This window comes from Podarcis melisellensis (genome assembly GCF_964234715.1).
Source record: "Podarcis melisellensis genome assembly, chromosome: 17".
Classification (NCBI taxonomy): Eukaryota; Metazoa; Chordata; class Lepidosauria; order Squamata; family Lacertidae; genus Podarcis; species Podarcis melisellensis.
Genome location: NC_138534.1, coordinates 15,311,814 through 15,333,592, shown reverse-complemented (window position 1 = coordinate 15,333,592; position 21,779 = coordinate 15,311,814). Strand labels below are relative to the sequence as shown.

Here is a 21,779-nt window from a genome sequence, read left to right as displayed (position 1 = left end):
TTATATTCTGATAATACAGATAAATTTGTGAAATCTGAGGAAGATAAGCCACAAATTAAAGAAAGTTCTGAAAGTGACAGTGATGAGGATTCAGGGGATGAGGATCCTAGTACACAATCTCCTAAAGCTGAACCAATTTCTCCTGAGCAGGATGAATCAGAAGGGGAAGATAGTTCAGAGGGGGAGAGTGTTCAAGTTAGAAGGTCACAAAGAAGCAATAAGGGGGTACCTCCAGAAAGGTTTACTATACAAGAAGCTAAAACTGTTGATGTGAAAAAGGAACCTCGTGATTATGAGGAAGTTTTAAAGTTACCACACCAGGAAATAGTAAGGTGGAAAAATGCAATGAAGGCAGAAATGAAATCTTTAGCAGAACACGATGTCTTTACCATTGAGCCATTGCCAGAAGGAAAAAAGGCAGTGGGCTGTAGATGGGTGTATAAAATAAAACACTTGGCAGGTGGTGGTGATAAGTACAAAGCCAGACTGGTAGCACAAGGCTTTACTCAAAGAAAAGGTGAAAGCTTTGATGAAACCTTTTCTCCTACTGCAAGGAGTGAAAGTGTACGTTTATTGCTAGCTCTTGCAGCACAACGTGGGTTTAAGGTAAACAATTTTGATATTGAAACAGCTTATCTTAACGCAAATCTGCAAGAAGAAATTTTTATGAATCAAGCGCCAGGTTTTGAGGCAGGAGAACAGAATATGTATATAGGCTGAACAAAGCAATTTATGGGCTCAAACAGTCAGCTAGAAATTGGAACGAATGTCTTGATAATGCTTTAAAAAATCTTGGTTTTAAAAGAAGCTTAGCTGATAACTGCTTATACACTAAAGGAAAGGGTGATAAACAAGAATTGTGTTTGTGTTATGTTGATGATTTGCTTTACTCTACAAAAGGTGACAAGCAAGTGGAAAAATTTGCAGAACAACTAAGAAAGGAATTTAAAGTAAGAGATTTGGGGCCAGTAAAAAATTATCTCGGTTTAGACATTCAAAGAACAAACGATGGAAGTTTTTTGTTGAGTCAAAAAGACAAAATAGTGGAGTTACTTGAAAGAAACAATATGCAAAACTGCAAGGGAATAAAAACCCCAATGGAAATAGGTTTTTTCAAAAATGAAGAAAAATGCACAGAACCTGTAAATCCTGAAATGTACCATTCAATAATTGGAAGTTTATTATACATTTCATTGTGGAGCAGACCAGATTTGAGTTATGCAATTGGAATACTAAGCAGACTAGTAAGCTGTCCTACAGAAAATGCCTGGAAAGGTTTAAAACGTATTTTCCGGTATCTAAAGCAAACACTTGATTATTGTTTAAAATTACCATCTTCAGGGTCCACAAAATTGCAGTGTTACGTGGACAGCGATTGGGCCAACCTGCCTGATAAAAAATCAATTTCTGGAATGGTATTTCAATTTGGAGATTCTTTAGTAGGATGGAAATCCAAAAAACAAACTATAGTGGCCACATCATCAACTGAAGCCGAATACTGTGCATTGTCGGAATTATGTAATGAAGTAAAATTTTATGTTCAGATCCTCAAGGATATAGACGTAGAGTGTAATTATCCTATTCAAGTTATGGAAGATAATCAAGCCGTAATAACCTTGTCTGGATCTGACCTGTTTAGAAACAAATCAAAGCATTTAGAAATTAAATACCAAAATGTAGCTGAAAATGTAAAACAGAACCAGATAATGCTGAAGTATTGTGAAAGTACACAAAATGTGGCGGATGTATTTACAAAAGCGTTAACCCTTGAAAAACATACACGACTGGTAACAAAGTTGGGAGTTGCAGTGTGTGATATGTAAATATGTTCTTTTCTGTTTAAAATACTATTGTTTTCTGTTTGAATGAGAGGGGGTGTTAGAGGACATTCGGCACAGAAACATGTGTGTATACCTTTAAGAGTTTCTGGGATTAATTGGCTGCAGGTGACCGTTGCTATAAAGGAAAAAAGCTGAGTTTTGTTGCCTCGCCTGCAGGAATAACATCCACCAGAGCTTGTGTTTATTTGTTTAGTAATAAAGTCTTCGTTTTTCCGTTTGGTGTTTTTACACCTATGTCTCCTGGAGTCACTCTGTCCTCTGCCACCGGCTGGCATCCCGCTCCAATATCTAGGTTTTAAGGTTTAAGGTTTTACTATGTTTTCATATACACTGGAAGCCGCCCAGAGTGTCTGGGACAACCCAGTCAGATGGGCGGGGTACACATAAATAATAATAATTGTTGTTGTTGTTGTCAATTTGTGAGTATGTGTTAGTGACTTGATTACCTTAGGAACTGGGCAATCAGAAGGGTGACTGATCAGTAATAGACCATGTGCCTTGCATCGAAAAGGTCCCAGGTTTGATCTCTTATATCTCCAGGTAGGAGATGTCTGAAATCCCTAGAGATCGGCTGCTAGTCATTGTTGACAACACCAAGCCAAATAGACCACCAATTGTCTGACTTATACTAAGAGAGCTTCCTTTTGTTGTTGTTGAGTCGTTTAGTCATGTCCGACTCTTTGTGACCCCATGGACCAGAGCACGCCAGGCACTTCTGTCTTCCACTGCCTCCCGCAGTTTGGTCAAAGTCATGCTGTGGTAGCTTCAAGAACACTGTCCAACCATCTCATCCTCTGTTGTCCCCTTCTCCTTGTGCCCTCCATTTTTCCCAACATCAGGGTCTTTTCCAGGGAGTCTTCTCTTCTCTTGAGGTGGCCAAAGTATTGGAGCCTCAGCTTCACGATCTGTCCCTCCAGTGAGCACTCAGGGCTGATTTCCTTCAGAATAGAGAGGTTTGATCTTCTTGCAGTCCATGGGACTCTCAAGAGTCTCCTCCAGCACCATAATTCAAAAGCATCAATTCTTCGGCAATCAGCCTTCTTTATGGTCCATCTCTCACTTCCATACGTCACTACTGGGAAAACCATAGCTTTTACTATACGGACCTTTGTCGGCAAGGTGATGTCTCTACCTACCTTCCTGAGCTTCCTACCTTCCTGAGTTTCCTACCTTCCTATATTTGGGCAGATTATTTCATGCAAGTGTACCTAGTGAAAACATTTGCTCAGTTACATGTGCGCATTTGGTTTAATTAAGAAAACTGTGGATGAAATTACGGTTTATGCATATACAAGTTTGAGAAGAAAGTGGGAGTTCCTGAAACCAGAAGTTTAGCTTTTAGAAAATTACTCTTGCCAGACAAGAGGGCTGGCCTAATCTTCTGTGTGCCTGTCATCCTGTCAAGTTGAGAATGTAGCAAGTACAGATTTCATATTTTGGGGGTGGGGTGGGGGGTGGCGGAGTATGAAATAAAAATTTCATAATGTAGCTGGGGATTTGTAGTTAATGCAGTGCAGCATATTGCACAGCTGTGAACCTCTTTTTTGGTGTGTGCCAGCCTTCATCTGCTAGTGAGAAAGTTCTCCTAAGCCAAAACAGGCCATATGAGCCTACAGGGCTGAGCAGCTAGCAGGGAAGCAGCAGATGATGAAACAATTCTTTTTATTTAAACCAGGGTAGTGGGTGGGGTGGAGGACTCCCAAAAGCCAGCCTTGTGATTTATTTCCTTACTTACCAGATGTACTGTGCTCTTCTACATCACTGAGGCAATATTCTCTGATGTAATAACGAGATAAAGTGTGTCGATGGGTTGTGCATAGAAACGAGGAGAACTGAGGGCAAGTTGAAAAATAGCTGCAGTATCGGTTTCTAGCCATGCATGTCTACTCAGAAGTCAGCCCCATTGAACTCAATAGGGCTTGCTCTCAGGTAAGTAGGCACAGAATAGCAGCTTGATGTCCATATGTGTATCTGTGTGTGAAGAAAGGTTTCATCGTTGCCACCACATTTGCATTGGTAGGATAACACTCTGATCACAGTGCAGCCCTCCCAAATTCTTTTTGTATGGAAAGCTGATTTTTCTTAGCTTTTGCAGTTCTTTTCCAGGCAATCATTGCTGTCAGTGCTGTTGGGAAGGTTAGTGACTTAGGGACTGGGTGTGTAGAGGAGAGAGGTTCAAGTTACTTTGGCAGCCTGTGGATTATTAGCAGGAAACAGCAATGAGGACTCTCATTTTTTTCTTTCTTTCTGTTTTGCTACTCGTGCAGAAATTACAAGTGTGTATGCTGTTTCTGTGACATACACACAAACAAACAATTTGCACAACACACAGCATCCTTGTGAAGTACCCCCCACCCCCCATTGCCAGAAGATAGATGTTTGCATGTTGTTTGTAATTCACAGGAGGAATTTGTGTGTGTGTGTGTGAATCCTGTTGGCTAGACCCCAATGGGAGTTGGAAAGAGATTGTATGTGAAGATTGTTAACAGGGAAGATGCGAGGTCAGGTCTGGCAGATGGTAGGTGGACTACATAATAAATTTAGGAGTCTGCCAAATACACTGTTGACAGCTGCCCAGTTTTTTGCAATTCTTCAGCACGCTATCATCAAATCAGTAAAACCATTTAACTGAAGGGGGAAAGAGCAAGAATATCATATCCTTTTCATTTTATTTTAGGATGGGAGTTGAGGCCCCCCCCTTATTTTTATAGGCAATACTGGCTATAAACATTTTGGAATAATTAGAATTTATTTGCCATTGGTTTGAACACAACAAACTGTGAGGCGATTAATAGCTGTGCATCAAGAAACATGGAAAATGTTCCCTGGTTGTTTATCCCTCTGCCACTTTTGTGCACTGTGCAGTTTTCAGAGTGGACGATAAATGCTGCTGTTGGCCTCTGTCTGTCTCGGGTGACAGTGGAAGAGTGCGCCTTCAGGGGTGAAGTCAAACCATTGGAGAGTCACAGCGCCTGCTGTGGTTGTAGAGACAAATACAGGAGATACATGTTTTGTTGCTGTTGGGGCAGATGAAGGCATCCTGTTGAGCTGATGCAGATGTACCATAGCATTTCTTCTTTCTGCACTCTTCTAAGTGGTTAATCCTTCTCTGGTCACTGCTGTGGATACACAACTTGACTGATTGTCTCCTGGCACTATGGTTGTCTGCAAGGGATTCCCACACTGTGGGGTTAATGTCACCAGCCTTCGTGTCACATTTCCAGACATCTTTGTAATGCAGAAGCAGAGTTGGTCTGCCAGTGAGCTTGTAGTCTGATCAATAGAAGTGGGAGAACCCCCCCCCCCTTTCTGCTTATCCTTGATACAGCTGCTCACATAATCTGCTCATTTCATCTTTCTATGTGTTTATAAATACAGTACTTGTGTTTCATTTCGTTTTTCAAAACACAAACTGGGGAATTGAACAGTGTATTTCAAGAGTTGTGCTTGATTTAGCACTTACTGTACTTAAGTGACTCTCCCCTCCCCCCCCATTTGCCAATTTGAATGCCCTACTCTTTGGTTATGAGGGACGCGGGTGGCGCTGTGGGTTAAACTACAGAGCCTAGGACTTGCCGATCAGAAGGTTGGTGGTTCGAATCCCCACGGCGGGGTGAGCTCCCGTTGCTCGGTCCCTGCTCCTGCCAATCCAGCAGTTCAAAAGCATATCAAAGTGTAAGTAGATTAATAGGTACTGCTTCGGTGGGAATGTAAATGGCATTTCTGTACGCTGCTCTGGTTCGCCAGAAGTGGCTTAGTCATGCTGGCCACATAACACGGAAGCTGTACGCCGGCTCCCTCAGCCAATCAAGTGAGATGAGCGCCGCAACCCCAGAGTCGGCCATGACTGGCCCTAATGGTCAGGGGTCCCTTTACCTTTACTCTTTGGTTAATGTAATGGTTCTAGTTATGATTTTGGATAGCAGCCACCCACTGGTGATGGACTCTACCTTAGAGGAGGGAAGTCAACTGCTACAGTTCTCATGGCTGGGTGTGAGATTTCACTTCTTCTGGAACCTCATTGTTCATAGCAAAATTTATCCCCCCCCCAAAAAAAAAACAAATTCCTGGGCCACTCAGTTCCATGGAACACTGAGGCATTGCCTTTATGCAGAACACATATGGAAAAGTGTTAAAGATGAGCTCCCATTATTCTGCTGTGACATCCTTTTGTTTCTCATGAAGCAGAGTCCACATGGCTCTGTTTATCATCCCTGTACATTAAGATGCTCTATGGAATAATATTCAATGTGGTGAACAAATGCTTCCTCTCCTTGTCTTTTTCCTGAGTTGGGCCTTGCCCTAATATCTGTTCTCACGTTAGATGTGGGTTTTCTTTCAGATTAGAAAATGACTAGAAAGATCAGACAAGATTTTGAACTATGGCTCACTGAAGATTATCAGCCCAGTCTCAAAGCAAAACAACAACAGTTCAATGCAAACTTATTAAAACAGAATGCTGTTAGGCTGAGTGTGGTTTCTGAGTCTGTTGAATAATGACTTTTTTATTGAAAATGTTATGGCGAGGCCAGCCACACTTAGCATTTATGGTGGAGGGGAAAGCCAAGCTTTTGTCCATGTGATCTGTACAGCAGAAATTGTATATGTACATAATCATGCAATTTGTATTCAAGAGTACACAATGTTAAAAAGGGCAAAGACTTTATTAAAATATCCAAAAGCCATATTAACACCCAAATTAATGGAATATAACAACTTTCAGTATTTAATTTGTTATCATAAGGAAATAATTACATATAATGGAAAGACGTTTAATGCTATTATACAATTATGATCCAGACAGGCCTCATCTCACCAAAACAGAGAAATGAAAAAGGTTATAATCATCAAGCTAAACACCAGTTATTAATGGAATGCAAATTTAGAAAGGACACTCCCCCCCCACACTTTTCAATGTTAGATGTTTTTCTTCATAATTCTTGCCAGACTTATACAGATAGGATAAATCTCAGAGATTTTGTATCCATCTGCCATTAAGTCCCCAAAAATGCAACTCTGGTTTCAAGAAGAGAGAGACATACTCTTAAGTCTTTAAAGCTAGATCAGAACAAAGCAGAGGCCAAACTGTTCACATTCCTAGTTCCTTAGCTTGCGTTACAGGGGTTTAAGTATACTCATGCTTCCATATGTCTGTATTTAAAATATTTGAATAGACATTTGTAGGATTGCGCTGGTGGGTACATATTTTCTTATAAGAGACCGTCTTTCAAAAACACACAGAACATTTTACAGAGGGCAGTAGCACAGAGCATCTAATGGTGCTGTGATGAAAAACGATGCTTTAAGAAGTTGCCTTGGTCCTGATCCAAAGTTCGCTTTCAACAGACAGAAATGCCCTTTCTGCCTTTTGAGTAGTGGGGTGGCATTTGCAGATTCCTCTTGGAGCTTCCAGTGCCATCAGCTGCCAGCATTCCTGAGCATCATCAAACCCTCTGGAGAACAGTGTGGGAGGTGATGCTGGGGACCTCAACTTGTAGCCAAATAACTACCGATATAGCAGCTCCTCTCCCCCATGCTTTTTAACATCTACATGAAGTCGCTGGAAGAGATCATCAGGGGGTTTGGACTGGGTCTCCATCAATATGCAGATGACACCCAGCTCTACCTCTCTTAAGGTGGTGAAGGTCCTGTGTGAGTGCCTGGAGGCAGTTGGAGGATGGATGGCGGCTAACAGATTGAGGTTGAATCCTGACAAGACAGAAGTACTGTTCTTGGGGGACAGGGGGCGGGCTGGTGTGGAGGACACCCAGGTCCTGAATGGGGCAACTGTGCCCCTGAAGGACCAGGTGTGCAGCCTGGGACTCATTTTGGACTCACAGCTGTCCATGGAGGCGCAGGTCAATTCTGTGTCCAGGGCAGCTGTTTATCAGCTCCATCTGGTACGCAGGCTGAGACCCTACCTGCCTGCAGACTGTCTCGCCAGAGTGGTGCATGCTCTAGTTATCTCCCGCTTGGACTACTGCTATGCGCTCTATGTGGGGCTACCTTTGAAGGTGACCCAGAAACTACAACTAATCCAGAATGCGGCAGATAGACTGGTGACTGGAGGAGGCCGCCAAAACCACATAACATCGGTCTTGAAAGATCTACATTGGCTCCCAGTACACTTCCAAGCACAATTCAAAGTGTTGGTGCTGACCTTGAAAGCCTTAAACGGCCTCGGCCCAGTATACCTGAAGGAGCGTCTCCACCCCCCTTCATTTTGCCCGGACGTTGAGGTCCAGCACCGAGGGCCTTCTGGCGGTTCTCTCATTGCGAGAAGCAAAGCTACAGGAAACCAAGCAGAGGGCCTTCTTGGTAGTGGCGCCCACCCTGTGGAACGTCCTCCCATCAGATGTCAAAGAGATAAACAACTACCTAACATTTAGAAGACATCTGAAGGCAGTTCAGGGAAGTTTTTAATGTGTGACATTTTAATGTATTTTTAATCTTTGTTGTAAGCCACCCAGAGTGGCTGGGGAAACCCAGCCAGATGGGTGGCGTACAAATAATTAATTATTATTACTATTATTACTACTCCCATACCAGAGAAGTGACCCACCAGATGATGTTCAGTTTCCATTGTCCCTAACCATTGGCCATGCTGCCTGGGGCTAATGGGAACTGGAGGTTCAATCCCCGCATGGGACAACTGCATATTCCCGCATTGTAGGGGGTTGGACTTGATGACCCCCATGGCCCCTTCCAACTTTACAGTTCTATGATTCCATGAAATATCTGAATGGCCACAGGTCTCCAATCCCTGCTCTAAATATATGCTATCGTCCAAGTATATGGATTGCCTCTACATTCTAATCTTAATGGGGAAGTCCTGAACAAAATGTCTAAATTGAGATTTCCAGAATGTGTGAAATTAACACAGGTAAATGGAATTTATATTGTTACAAAAGTTGGATGCCACACTCGTTCTCTGCAAAGCAATAGCAAGATCCCCGGGGGGTTCCAGGCACTCACCCAACGTCTGTGTTCCTTTGGAGAACTGAGACATGGCAGAGATGGTCATAGCCTTAAGAAACATGGTTTATTCACCTATTTGCACCTTCAGTCTGCATGGAGGGAGTCCAGAGCTTACAGCACGGTCATTTCAAGATGGGCTTGTCCCCCACAGCAGTGCAGCGAGCCTTCATCCATCCTGCCCAAGATGGACCCTAGGCTTCTTTCTGCCTCCTTCCTCCTCCTTCTACCCAACACACCTGCTAACAGGTGGCTTTTCCTGACACCTCACACCCAGTTATCCAGGCAAACTTCCAAATCCCCAGTCTCTGTTCACACCTCAGGTCAACAGGGGAGGACAGTTCTTTTGCTATGCCAACGGCCCTCAGTGAGGTCGGTTTTTTTGCACAGGCTAGCCCAGGAATTCCTCTGCAACTTGCACTTCTCCCTTCACATCCCAACTAATCAAAATCCTTCCATTTATTAATTTTTAGAATTTAGGGGGGTACCCCCCAAAAAAACTTTAACAATAAGTTTGGTCTGATTTGTAGTTAGTTCAATGTAATTAACAAAGCAGTTGTTTACACGCTCAAAGTCCTTGGGTTACTTCAGAGGGCGAGGCTGCTATTTGCAAATAAACAATCCCAGCTGAGAAAACAGGATGTCACCCTGTTCAGTTCACTTCTCTACTATCTCAGAATACTTTCTAGTCACTGCTTGCTTGCTGTTAGTTGTGAAATCCACCCATCTGTGAATAAGTGAGGTGCTGGACTCAGTACTGATTATGATGAATTACCCAAATGAGAAAGAGGGGTTCTTTTCAGCTCACCACTAGTATCTCTGGATCATTTTATTAATTCTTAATACACTGGAATCTTAATAACAATAACAATAATAATAATAATTTAATAATATAGTCTTAGGCCTTTTAAATACAGATGACAACACAAATAAGGATTTGTGTAGGGTTTGAAATCTCAGGTTAAACAGCCATTCTTTTTTATTATCTACCATGCTGAAATACATTTAAACATCTCAGTTGTAAAAGATATCAGAAAAGATAATTATTTGATCATATACCATGAAGTTACTGAATATCTATAGCTGAACTATTTGAGTTATCAGCAGAGGAAAAATAACCTTTTCAGACAAAGCCAGCAACCTGATAATTTAGAAGTAGTGGAAAAAACTAACACTCAATAGACATTATTCCTGTTACTCACTTAGAAAACAGTTCTGCTTTATTTTTGTTGTTGTTTAGTCGTTTAGTCGTGTCTGACTCTACGTGACCCCATGGACCAGAGCACACCAGGCACTTCTGTCTTCCATTGCCTCCTGCAGTTTAGTCAAACTCATGCTGGTAGCTTCGAGAACACTATCCAACCATCTTGTCCTCTGTCGTCCCCTTCTCCTTGGTGCCCTCCATCTTTCCCATCATCAGGGTCTTTTCCAGGGAGTCTTCTCTTCTCATGAGGTGGCCAAAGTATTGGAGCCTCAGCTTCAGGATCCATCCTTCCAGTGAGCACTCAGGGCTGATTTCCTTCGGAATGGATAGGTTTGATCTTCTTGCAGTCCATGGGACTCTCAAGAGTTTCCTCCAACAACATAATTCTGCTTTATACTCCAATGAAGAGCTATCCTGATGGTTCTGGTTCTTGGATCAAAAAGCTTTCTACTTAACATTCTACTTAATGTGTTTACAAATCCACCTGTGTAACAAAAAGGATGGAAATTGAAATTTAAGGCACTTTGGCTTAACTATAGCTTCATATAAGTAGTAAACATGTTTTACTGTCTGCAGCACAGACGTAGCAAATCATGGGTAAGCAAACTAAGGCCCGGGGGCCAGATCTGGCCCAATTGCCTTCTAAATCCAGCCTGTGGATGGTCTGGTGATCAGCATGTTTTTACATGAGTAGAATGTGTGCTTTTATTTAAAATTCATCTCTGGGTCATTTGTGGGGCATAGGAATTCGTTCATTCCCCCCCCCAAAATATAGTATAGTCCAGCCCCTCACAAGGTCTGAGGGACAGTGGACCAGCCCCCTGCTGAAAAAGTTTGCTGACCCCTGTAGTAAATGCATTTTAGAGTCACAGATTTTCTTAATTGTGATGTGCTTATCAACTGTGATATATTACGTGAAAAGGATATTTTTCCACAACAATTACTGCTTTCCACAGGAAAAAGTATGGAAAACCATATAATTATTTCTTACTCCTGTCCCCTTTTTGGAAGGTGGTGGTGACTTATTTTGTTCCCATGTGTCATTTTTGGCTGGGCTGCATTTGTTATGGTTTGTGACCTCAAAAGCCAGAAGTGGCCCAGGCCTCAACAGACCTCTGAGAGGACCTGTTGAGCTCCCATATCAGTAAGATTCCATTGCCCCTGCAACTCTTTAGACCAGTTGTCACCATAGCTGTCAACTTTTCCCTTTTCTTGCGAGGAATCCTATTCAGAATAAGGGAATTTCTCTTTAAAAAAGGGAAATGTTGACAGCCATGGTTGTCACAGGATAGGATACCAGTGACCCTGAGAGGAACATTCAGTTGTTTCTGCCATTGGTCCTAGACCAGCCAGGATGCCAATGTCATGATAGACCCAGTGGTATCTAGTAATTCAATTGACCCTGCTTTTGCTTCCAAGCATATCATTCCAATCAAGATAAGGCTTTGCTTGTAACCATAGGGCTATAGGTCCCTATGACCCAATCCATTGATACACACACCACACAAATGCTGAGAACTGCTTCTTCAGTCACACATGCTATTTCAGCCTGTATTGCCAGTGTTGAGCATGTTTCTTTTGGGAGGCAGGAATTGTAGTGACTGAATGCTGGGAAAGCTATCTGGCTCAGCTCCCACTGCTGTGTATTAATAACAGAAGGCAGCAGAGATGACTGTACCTGTCATCTCCATGTAGTTGCCAGTTCTATCTGGGTTAAAGAGAACACCACCTTCTAATGCTGTATACAAGTCAAAAGTAATCAATCATTCATTCAGAAAGTACATTTCGCACCATATACAGAAATAATGTGCACTGAAGGAAAACCAAAAAAAAATTGTTTTAAGAGCTCTTGGTCCTTCATACATCTTCTGAAAATGGCAGAATGTAGCTCTTGGTAATGGAGGAAGCTGAAAGCATTTTCTTGCTTTCCCCATGAAAATCCTTGTATGTCTGTTAAACAAAACCCAAGCACTACAGGTTATGAACACTGCATGAGATTCAGCCTTAAAACAGTAAGAAGTATACTGTAAAATAGCAGGAAGTTTGTCTTCTACAAAGTACGGTATGTCTATATGCTTTCACTCTTCCTTTGTCTGAACACATGGGAACCCTATTTAAGATACTTTTTGTAACTGGTTTACAACCCTAGTAACAAATAGTCAAACTCTCCACTTCAACAGCATATAAGGCAGTGTTTCCCAACCTTTTTTGGGCAAAGGCACACTTGTTTCATGAAAAAAATCTCGAGGCACACCACCATGCCAGATGGGGAAAGGTCACTTTTTACTTATGTAAAAAAAATAAAAAAATAGTAACAGCATAGAAGGTAATGGTTATCTCTTTGATGTCTGATGGGAGGGCATTCCACAGGGCGGGCGCCACTACTGAGAAGGCCCTCTGCCTGGTTCCCTGTAACCTCACTTTTCACAGTGAGGGAATTGCCAGAAGGCCCTTGGCACTGGATCTCAGTGTCTGGGCTGAACGATGGTGGCGGAGACGCTACTTCAGGTATACTGGACCGAAACCGCTTAGGGCTTTAAAGGTCAGCACCAACACTTTGAATTGTGCTCGGAAAGGTACTGGGAGCCAATGTAGGTCTTTCAAGACTGTCGTTACGTGGTCTCGGCGGCAGGTAGCAGCGCTCACAGCTTACGGACTGCACCGTGTAACAGGTGTCTGGCCCAGCAGCCTAAGGCGGACAAGCCACTGAAACAGGCATTCAGAATCCATTCATTTCATAAAACCTGCAGGGCTCAATCTCTGTGTTTGTGTATGTGTGTGTTTCTGTTTTGCCCAAGGGTCTGGGGGTGGGAAAGAGCTCTTTAGCATGATGCTTTTAAAACAATTAAATTATCAACAAACAAACCTGATGATACGAATAGCAACGTCAGGTGCTACCGGGGGGGGGGGGGAGGGGGCCTACTCGGAAGTAAATACTGCGTCCAGGCGCAATTAGCGCTGATTTAAGGTGCACCAAGACTGCCTAAAAACCTCACCAAAGATATGCAACAAAGTGCTCGTTGCAGAGGGGAGAGTTTGTGCACCGTGGAGGCTGGAGGGCTTCTATTCTACATGCGGGGGTTGGGGGAGGGACGAGGAAAATGTGCTCCGTGGGGGGGGGCGGGGAAGGCAAGAAAAGGAGCTGAGCTCTAACTATAGGCTCCCACGCTTGAGCACGCCCGACTCGGTGGGGCGGACCACCCTCTCCCCTGGAGGAGGAGGAGGAAGAGGAGGAGGAGATTCCCATCCACGGCGTGGCCTCCCGCACTCCTGAACGGGAAATCTCTGCAGCCCAAGACTCTCCGCGAGGCAGCTCCTCCCTTCCTGCCTTGAGCCGCCGCCAGCCGCGCCCCCCTCCCCAGTTATCTGCTGCCTGCCAAGCCCCGCCCCTCTTCATTGTCCTCCCCTTCTGTTTATTCCCCTTCCTCCATCCCTCGCTTTTCCCCCTCTCTTTCCTTTTTTTAAAAAAATATTTTCTCTTCCCCTTCTTTTTTCCCACCCTTTCTTTTTTCTCTTTCTCCCCCCCCTCCCCGCCCTCCTGGGTTAAAGGATTTGAGCAATGGGTCTGGAGGTGGAGCTCGTCGGAGGATTAGCCCGACTCACCCGCCTCCCTCCCACGGCACACTAGGCAACGTCCGGCGGCACACTAGTGTGCCGCGGAACACCGGTTGGGAAACACTGATATAAGGGACAAAAGCTGTAGAGTTGTTGCAACTCATCTGGCACTAAGTAGCGTTGCCTCTTAGCACAATTTTTTGCACCAAAGCCAGCAGCCATGATGAACAACAATTTTCTAATATTCCATTTCATCCCAAGTCACTGCTGCTTTGAACAAAATGAGGCCTTTGTGATTGCTCAAAAAAACCCACAACTATCCTTGTTAGTGATTGCAGGTCATGCTGTGATGCTGGTTTTCCTGAGTTGGAAGACTGAAATTCTTAAAAATGACATATGACTGCCGAGTAATTTCTCTCCCCATGCCCCCATCCCAATATATTCAACCACCTGTATATTTAGACTTTATATTGTAAGTTTTTGTATCTTGTCTAATATGCTGCTCTTGAAATGTTAATTAAAATGAACTGTAAACTGACTAAATGGATGCCAGTTGACTTACTGGAAGTGCAAGGTTCTTTCGAGAAGAATGATAGAAATACAGTGGTACCTCGGGTTACATACGCTTCAGGTTACATACACCTCAGGTTTCAGACTCTGCTAACTCAGAAATATTATCTCGGGTTAAGAACTTTGCTTCAGGATGAGAACAGAAATTGTGCAGCGGCGCAGCGGCAGCAGGGGGCCCCATTAGCTCAAGTGGTGCTTCAGGTTAAGAACAGTTTCAGGTTAAGAACAGACCTTCAGAACGAATTAAGTTCTTAACCCGAGGTACCACAGTAGGCATGAAACGTCAGAACTTGTTGTGAAATGGGCTCTGAGGGTGGACTTGGACCTTTCAAATTTCAACGATGCTCTGTGCAAGGCCAAACTTTGGTGCCTCTTTTGCCTCTTGTCTTCCGTTCTGCTCAGTTCACTATGTCACAGTTGCGATGCTTACTGTATTCTTGTGAAACATGGACCAATTATAAACACCATCTCCAACTCCTCAAAAGATTCCATCAACAGTGTCTCCGAAAATTTTTACATATCACTTGGGAAGACAGGCGAACTAGTATCAGTGTACTGGAAGAAGCAAAGATCACCAGTGTTGAAGCAATGATTCTTCAACATCAGCTTTGTTGGACTGGTCATGTTGTGCGGATGCCTGATTATCGTCTTCCAAAGCAACTACTCTATTCCAAACTTAAAAATGCAAAGCATACTGCTGGTGGTCAACAAAAAAAAAAGGTTTAAAGACTGTCTCAAGGCAAATTTTTAAAAATGTAGTATAAACACTGACAACTGGGAAACAGTGGACTGTGAGCGCTCCAGTTGGAGAACAGCCTTTACCAAAGGTGTTGTGGGCTTTGAAGACACTCAAACTCAGGACGCAAGGGAGAAACGTGCTAAGAGGAAGGCACACTTGGCAAATCCACACCGTGATCAACTCCTGCCCAGAAACCTATGTCCCCACTGTGGAAGGACATGTGGATCCAGAATTGGCCTCCACAGTCACTTAGGGACCTGTTGTTAAAACCGTGTTTATGGAAGACAATCTTACTCGGCCTCGAGGCATCACCAAAGAAGAATAAGAAGCCCTGCAGCAGCACCTAGGCTTGTCACTCAGTGTGGCAGAACCTGTCACACTGCCCTAATCCTCCTTTCTGGGTTATAAGACTATTGCATGGTTATAGATGTTTTTTTAAAAAACCCCAGAAATAGTACAGTGGTACCTCGGGTTAAGTACTTAATTCGTTCCGGAGGTCCGTTCTTAACGTGAAACTGTTCTTAACCTGAAGACCACTTTAGCTAATGGGGCCTCCTGCTGCATCACTGGAGCACGATTTCTGTTCTCATCCTGAAGCAAAGTTCTTAACCTGAAGCACTATTTCTGGGTTAGCGGAGTCTGTAACCTGAAGCATATGCAACCTGAAGTGTATGTAACCCGAGGTACCACTGTACAAGAATGCCAATGCATGTGAATGCAGTAGATACAGTTCAAGTAAAACAAACTATTTGGTCCTCTTGCGTTTTAAGAACATATTCATATTCTCTCTATCTCTCCCCCCCCCCCAATTAAAATCAGTAGGGCTTAAAAGTCCTTAACTGTATATATAATTTTTTGAAAGAAATCTTACATGGAGGTTGCATTTAAAAGCAGTTACGGAACTAAAGATTTGAAAGGCACATACTGGCATTAAATAGAAGTTCACTGATTTTGTCCCTTAGCTTTTAATTTTATTATTATTTATTAAATTTGTCGGTCACTTTATCTCATCCAGGGCAACCCAAAGTGACTTACAGTCAAAGAAACAGACAGTGAACCCCACATGGCTACCTTAAAACCAAGAGGATAAATGTTTTTAAAAGCATCCCACACCAAGCTTAAATATCTTTAACAAGGAAGGAAGGAACAAAGGAAGCTGGTTTATACCAAGTCAGACCACTGATCTCTCTAACTCTGTATTGTTTACACTGGCTAGCTGTGGTTCCTCAGAGTTCCTCAGGTAAGGGACATCCCCATCTCTACCTGGGATAGAACATCAGACCTTTTCAGTGCCCAAAGTCTCAGACTCTTTGAGCTGCATCTCTTCTCCCAGCAATGATGAAAGCCTCTGTCCCGTGCCATCATCATATAGAATAAGATAATATAGAAAAAATAAATTCCGTGTTTACTGCACAATGATCTGAGAACAGTTAAAAAGTTCGAGCTGCGAGAGTGTGACCCAGCTTGTTTCATTAATAACACATGTGACAAAGATCAGAGCATATCCAAATTGGAGAGATAAAAAGAAAAAATTTCCAGCATCGTAAAAAAAACTATATTCGTATACCATGTAGTATTTTTTTAAAAACGGAATAGAGATGCATCAGTTATTAAAACCAGTTTTACCATTGGCAGGAAACATTAAAAATCCCATCCCAATCAAACGCATCTGGGGGAGAGGGGGGGACATAAAAATCAAGCATGGGAAAAAGACCCTCAAACTTAAGACTTCTCACGGAAACATGGGCCTGATGAAAATTATTTAAATGATGCACATTTCCTTTTGATATGGAACTAGCAGGGAACAGCTGATATTAGATACGATGAGAAGTTCTCCACCCGCAACACTGGGTGGAAGGAAACATTGATTTTAATTTAGCTTGCCACAAAGTGAAAATAAGGCTTTTAAAAAGCCCCCAAACAACCCTGGGTTTACTTGAACATGCAATGGCCAGGATCCAAAGAACTCTACAAGGAGTTCCATGTGCCTAGGGGACTGTGGTTTTGTGTTTCTCAAAAACCAGCCTCCGTGTGTGTGTGTGTGTGTGTGTGTGTGTGTGTGTCAACAGTCCTACTGAGCATGCTTGTGATGGGTGTTATCAGTAAGGTAAAAGGTAAAGGACCCCTGGATGGTTAAGTCCAGTCAAGGATGACTATGGGGTTGCGGCGCTCATCTCGCTTTCCAGGCCCAGGGAGCCGACGTTTGTCCACAGTCAGCTTTCTGGAAACCAGAGTGCATGGAAACACCATTTACCTTCCCACCAGAGTGGTACCTGTTTATCTACTTGCACTGGCATGCTTTAAAACTGCTAGGTTGGCAGGAGCTGGGACACGAGCAACAGGAGCTCACCCCTTTGCGGGCATTCGAACCGCTGACCTTCTGATCAGCAAGCCCAAGAGGCTCAGAGGCTGCCACCCGTTGTCAGTACGGCCTGCCAAACCCCTGTAAATCAGAAATGTCTGCACCCACATTATGTGTTGGGCAGTACCCAGAATGAACCTGCCACTCAGCTCTTTGATTCTGGGGAATGGGAGTATTTAAAAGCATACTTTGCCCTGCTCCAGCATACTTACAGATGATCTTTCTAAGGTGTAGCACAGGAAGTAGGCACCTAGATATACCTGTAGTTGATGGAATGGAAACCATCCAGACAACAAAGCTTGATATAAAGTTTCCTATCCTGAAGTACCACCAACTGAGATTTGCACGTGTGTGTTCATCACTTGATGTCCCATCACTTGATAACATGTTGTTGAATATTTGAATTCTTTCTAGTGGTCTTCTGACCTTTATTCTATGAAAGGGTGTTTACGCCAGTTCCTATATGGACAGAGAACTTTGGATAAAGAATCAGATTGATGTAAGGAGAGGAAGATAAAAGAAATTCAGATATGGGGGTATGGAACTGAGATCCTTAATATTATTGTTATCTATTAAATTTATATGCTGCCCTTCATCTAAAGATTTCAGGGCGGTTCACAAGATAAAAATATAGGGTAAAGGTAAAGGGACCCCTGACCATTGGGTCCAGTCGTGGCTGACTCTGGGGTTACGGCGCTCATCTTGCTGTATTGGCTGATGGAGCCGGCATACAGCTTCTGGGTCATGTGGCCAGCATGACTAAACCACTTCTGGCGAACCAGAGCAGCGCACGGAAACACCGTTTACCTTCCCACCAGAGAGGTAACTATTTATCTACTTGCACTTTGACGTGCTTTCGAACTGCTAGGTTGGCAGGAGCAGGGACCAGACAACGGGAGTTCACCCCGTCATGGGGATTCGAACCACTGACCTTCTGATTGGCAAGTCCTAGGCTCCGTGGTTTAACCCACAGCACCACCCACGTCCCTTAAAATATAGGATAGAAGACCCAAAAAATAGTTAAAGCAAAAATAAAACAATAACCCCCCACCCCATCTTCATATATGATGTTTGGACTAGCCTTCTGCAACCTACTGTCCTCAATATGTTTTGGACTATAATTCCCATCACCCCTGACTTTTAGCAAAGACTGATGGAATTATTATAGAATCATAGAATTCTAGAGTTGGAAGGGACTAAAAGGGTCATCTTTTGCCCAAGGTGGGGCTCGAACCATGAGATTAAGGGTCTCATGCTCTACCGACTGAGTTATCCCAAACATCTGGAGGGCACCAGGCTGGGAATGGCTAGTCTAGATCCTGGCTTTTAACAGGGGGAAAGCCTGCGAACCAGAATGATTTGGAAAGATTGTGTAAAGACTCATTTTAATCAGGAATTACTAAAAATGGGAATACTGTGGTACATCGGGTTAAGTACTTAATTCGTTCCGGAGTTCTGTACTTAACCTGAATCTGTTCTTAACCTGAAGCACCACTTTAGCTAATGGGGCCTCCTGCTGCTGCTGCGCCCCCGCCGCATGATTTCTGTTCTCATCCTGAAGCAAAGTTCTTAACCTGAAGCACTATTTCTGGGTTAGAGGAGTCTGTAACCTGAAGCATATGTAACCTGAAGCGTATGTAACCCGAGGTAGCACTGTATGTGAATTATTACTTATCATTATAAAAAATATTTTTAGGCAAGCTTTATAGGTAAAAAACATCTCAAGGCAGTTTAATTTTTTTTAAAGTGTAAAATATATAAATAATAAAATTAGCTAAAATAGTAGAATTACAATTCCATGTGCAAAATTCCACTGCACTTAAAACTGTTAACTGTTAGGCTTATTCTCTCTTAGCATCTCTCAAACCTCTGAAGATCTTTTGCCCAAACGGTTTTCTAAATTCATCTTTCCTTCTGCTTTTGGGGGACATTTGGTGGCAAACCCTGACTCAACCCACCCGTCCCTCAGTTTTTCACAACACCTTTCAAGCTCCAAGTGGGTAAATTTTGTAAAACGCAATTTGCTCAAGCTTATAAAGGATACCCCATCCTTCCTTTTTGTCTTCGCCATGCCTTGGTGGCCCACCAGCAAGGTTGTTCTAATCAACAGGGTTTTAAAGCAGATGTAAAGCTTTGATTTGTTTGCTCCTATATGAGTTCATCTTTCTTTCCCACAGTCTGTTGCCCATATTTTTTTTCAGCCAAGGTTGCTTGGCAGCAGAAGTATTGGCGTGTTGTTTTTTTTGTTACGTTCTTTTTTTCTTTCCCCCCATTCTCCCTTTTTTGCCACTCCATTTGCTGGGGCCATGTTGGCTTTCTCTGTTGTTAGAACACTCTGGGTCAAGTGTAGGCGTGTGCTTGCTTTACAAATAACATCCCCATCACTGCTAATGTCTGCCTCAGATGTTAAGTTGCTGGTGGCTTTGTCTGAGGGGGCAACTTCACGCTGTAATCTTGAATGCAAATCACTTTTTGTTGCTTTTGTTCCTTGAGAAAGGAGAGGCTGAAATGGAGCTCAAATAATTTATTTCAATGAATACATTAACCAGGCTTATCTATTGTGGCTGCTTGAGGACTGAAAATAATTAGCACAAAGCCACATTTCCTTCACAGGCCATGGAAAAGAGTCAGAGTCTTGCTGCAAACCCTGAATTCAGTTTCTGTAGAAAGAAAGGTTCGGGGGGGGGGGCGGGCAAGAGAGATTTAACATATTTCAAGGGCAACTAGAATTTCTGGTGGGAACATTTTCAAGCAGAATGAAAAACATTCCCTTGTGAAATATATTGCTATTTGAACTGGGAATTTCTTGGGCTTGTTGTAACACATCTCAGACTGTCCCATTAGTGCAACTCCTTTTTCTTTTAAATAGGGCAGTCAGGTATGGGCACTCTCTTTGTATCCTTGGAGATGTACAGCAAAAAAGTACTTTTGTCTTTAAAAGCATGAACTCAACAAGATAATTCAAAACCATTATCCGGAAGTTGTTAGCAACTTTTCAGGAGTGCTGTAATAAATTGTCCGAAACACCTGGGAGAGAAAGAATTGTAGCTAATGCGTTGCAGTATATTGATAATTATTTCATATACAGTGGTACCTCGGGTTACAGACGCTTCAGGTTACAGACGGTTCAGGCTACAGACTCCGCTAACCCAGAAATAGTACCTCGGGTTAAGAACTTTGCTTCAGGATGAGAACAGAAATCGCGAAAGAAAGAGGGGGCTTTGCCCTGCCAGACCTAAAATTGTATTATGAAGCTTTCTGCTGGCTAAAAGACTGGCTACTTCTCGAAGACACTGACGTACTGGACTTGGAAGGTTTTAACAATGCTTTTGGTTGGCATGCATACTTATGGTATGACAAAGTTAAGATCAATAAGGCCTTTAAGAACCATATTGTCAGGAAAGCTGTGTTTAATGTCTGGACAAAATATAAAGACTTATTAGAAAATAAAACTCCAAGGTGGCTTTCACCTCTGGAAGCTAAGGCCTGAAAAATACCCAATATGGAGGCCAAATGGCCAAAGTATTCGGAAATTCTAGAAAAAGATGTAGACAATTGGAAATTGCAGAGTTTGGAGAAAACGAAGGATAAAGTGCGAGACTGGTTACATTACGCTCAGATCAAGGAAGTTTTTAAAAATGATAGAAAGTTAGGGTTCCAGGTGGAGAAATCGAAGTTGGAAACAGAACTGTTAGAACCTAAGACTAAGGTACTTTCAAGAATGTATAACTTGCTGTTGAAATGGAACACACAAGACGAAATGGTTAAATCGGCTATGATAAAATGGGCTCAGGATATCGGGCATAATATTATGTTTGAAGACTGGGAAAGGTTGTGGACCACTGGGTTGAACTTCACTGCATGTAATGCTCTGAAGGAAAATATAATGAAAATGATATATAGATGGTACATGACCCCAGTTAAACTTGCCAAAATATACCATTTGTCTGACAATAAATGTTGGAAATGTAAGGAAAATGAAGGAACATTCTTTCACCTCTGGTGGACTTGTCCTAAAGTGAAGGCCTTCTGGGAAATGATATATAATGAGTTGAAAAAGGTATTTAAGTATACCTTTACCAAGAAACCAGAGGCCTTCCTTCTGGGCATTGTCGGCCAGAATGTGTTAAAGAAGGACGAACATTTTTTATGTATGCAACAACGGCAGCAAGGATACTTATTGCTAAGAATTGGAAGACTCAAGATCTACCCACACTGGAAGAATGGCAGATGCAGCTGATGGACTATATGCAACTAGCTGAGATGACTGGCAGAATCCGAGACCTGGGAGAAGAGAGGGTTGAAGAAGACTGGAAGAAATTCAAGACATACCTACAAAAACATTGTAACTTGGTTGAATGTTAAGAAGGGTGCTGATCATAAATAACTGTCCACCACTAAATTAGATTTTAATTTGACGATAAGTGAGATTAAGAAGATTACATATTCTCTTTTGTTAGAGAACTGTTAGATTGTATTAAAATGAAGGGATATAAGATTCTAAACAAGATGATAATTTGTTTGAAAAAAATT

The 21,779-nt window shown here is 42.7% G+C and overlaps 1 protein-coding gene and 1 long non-coding RNA gene across 3 annotated transcripts in view; both read left to right on the top strand.

Moving 5' to 3' along the window:
- ADAMTSL1 (ADAMTS like 1) overlaps positions 1–21,779 on the top strand; it is a 465,616-nt gene that overhangs the window by 53,441 nt on the left and 390,396 nt on the right. The window lies entirely within an intron of this gene.
- LOC309360401 lies at positions 3,633–6,306 on the top strand. The gene is made up of 2 exons (XR_014164104.1): positions 3,633–3,770; positions 6,184–6,306. It is a non-coding gene; the product is annotated as an uncharacterized lncRNA (long non-coding RNA).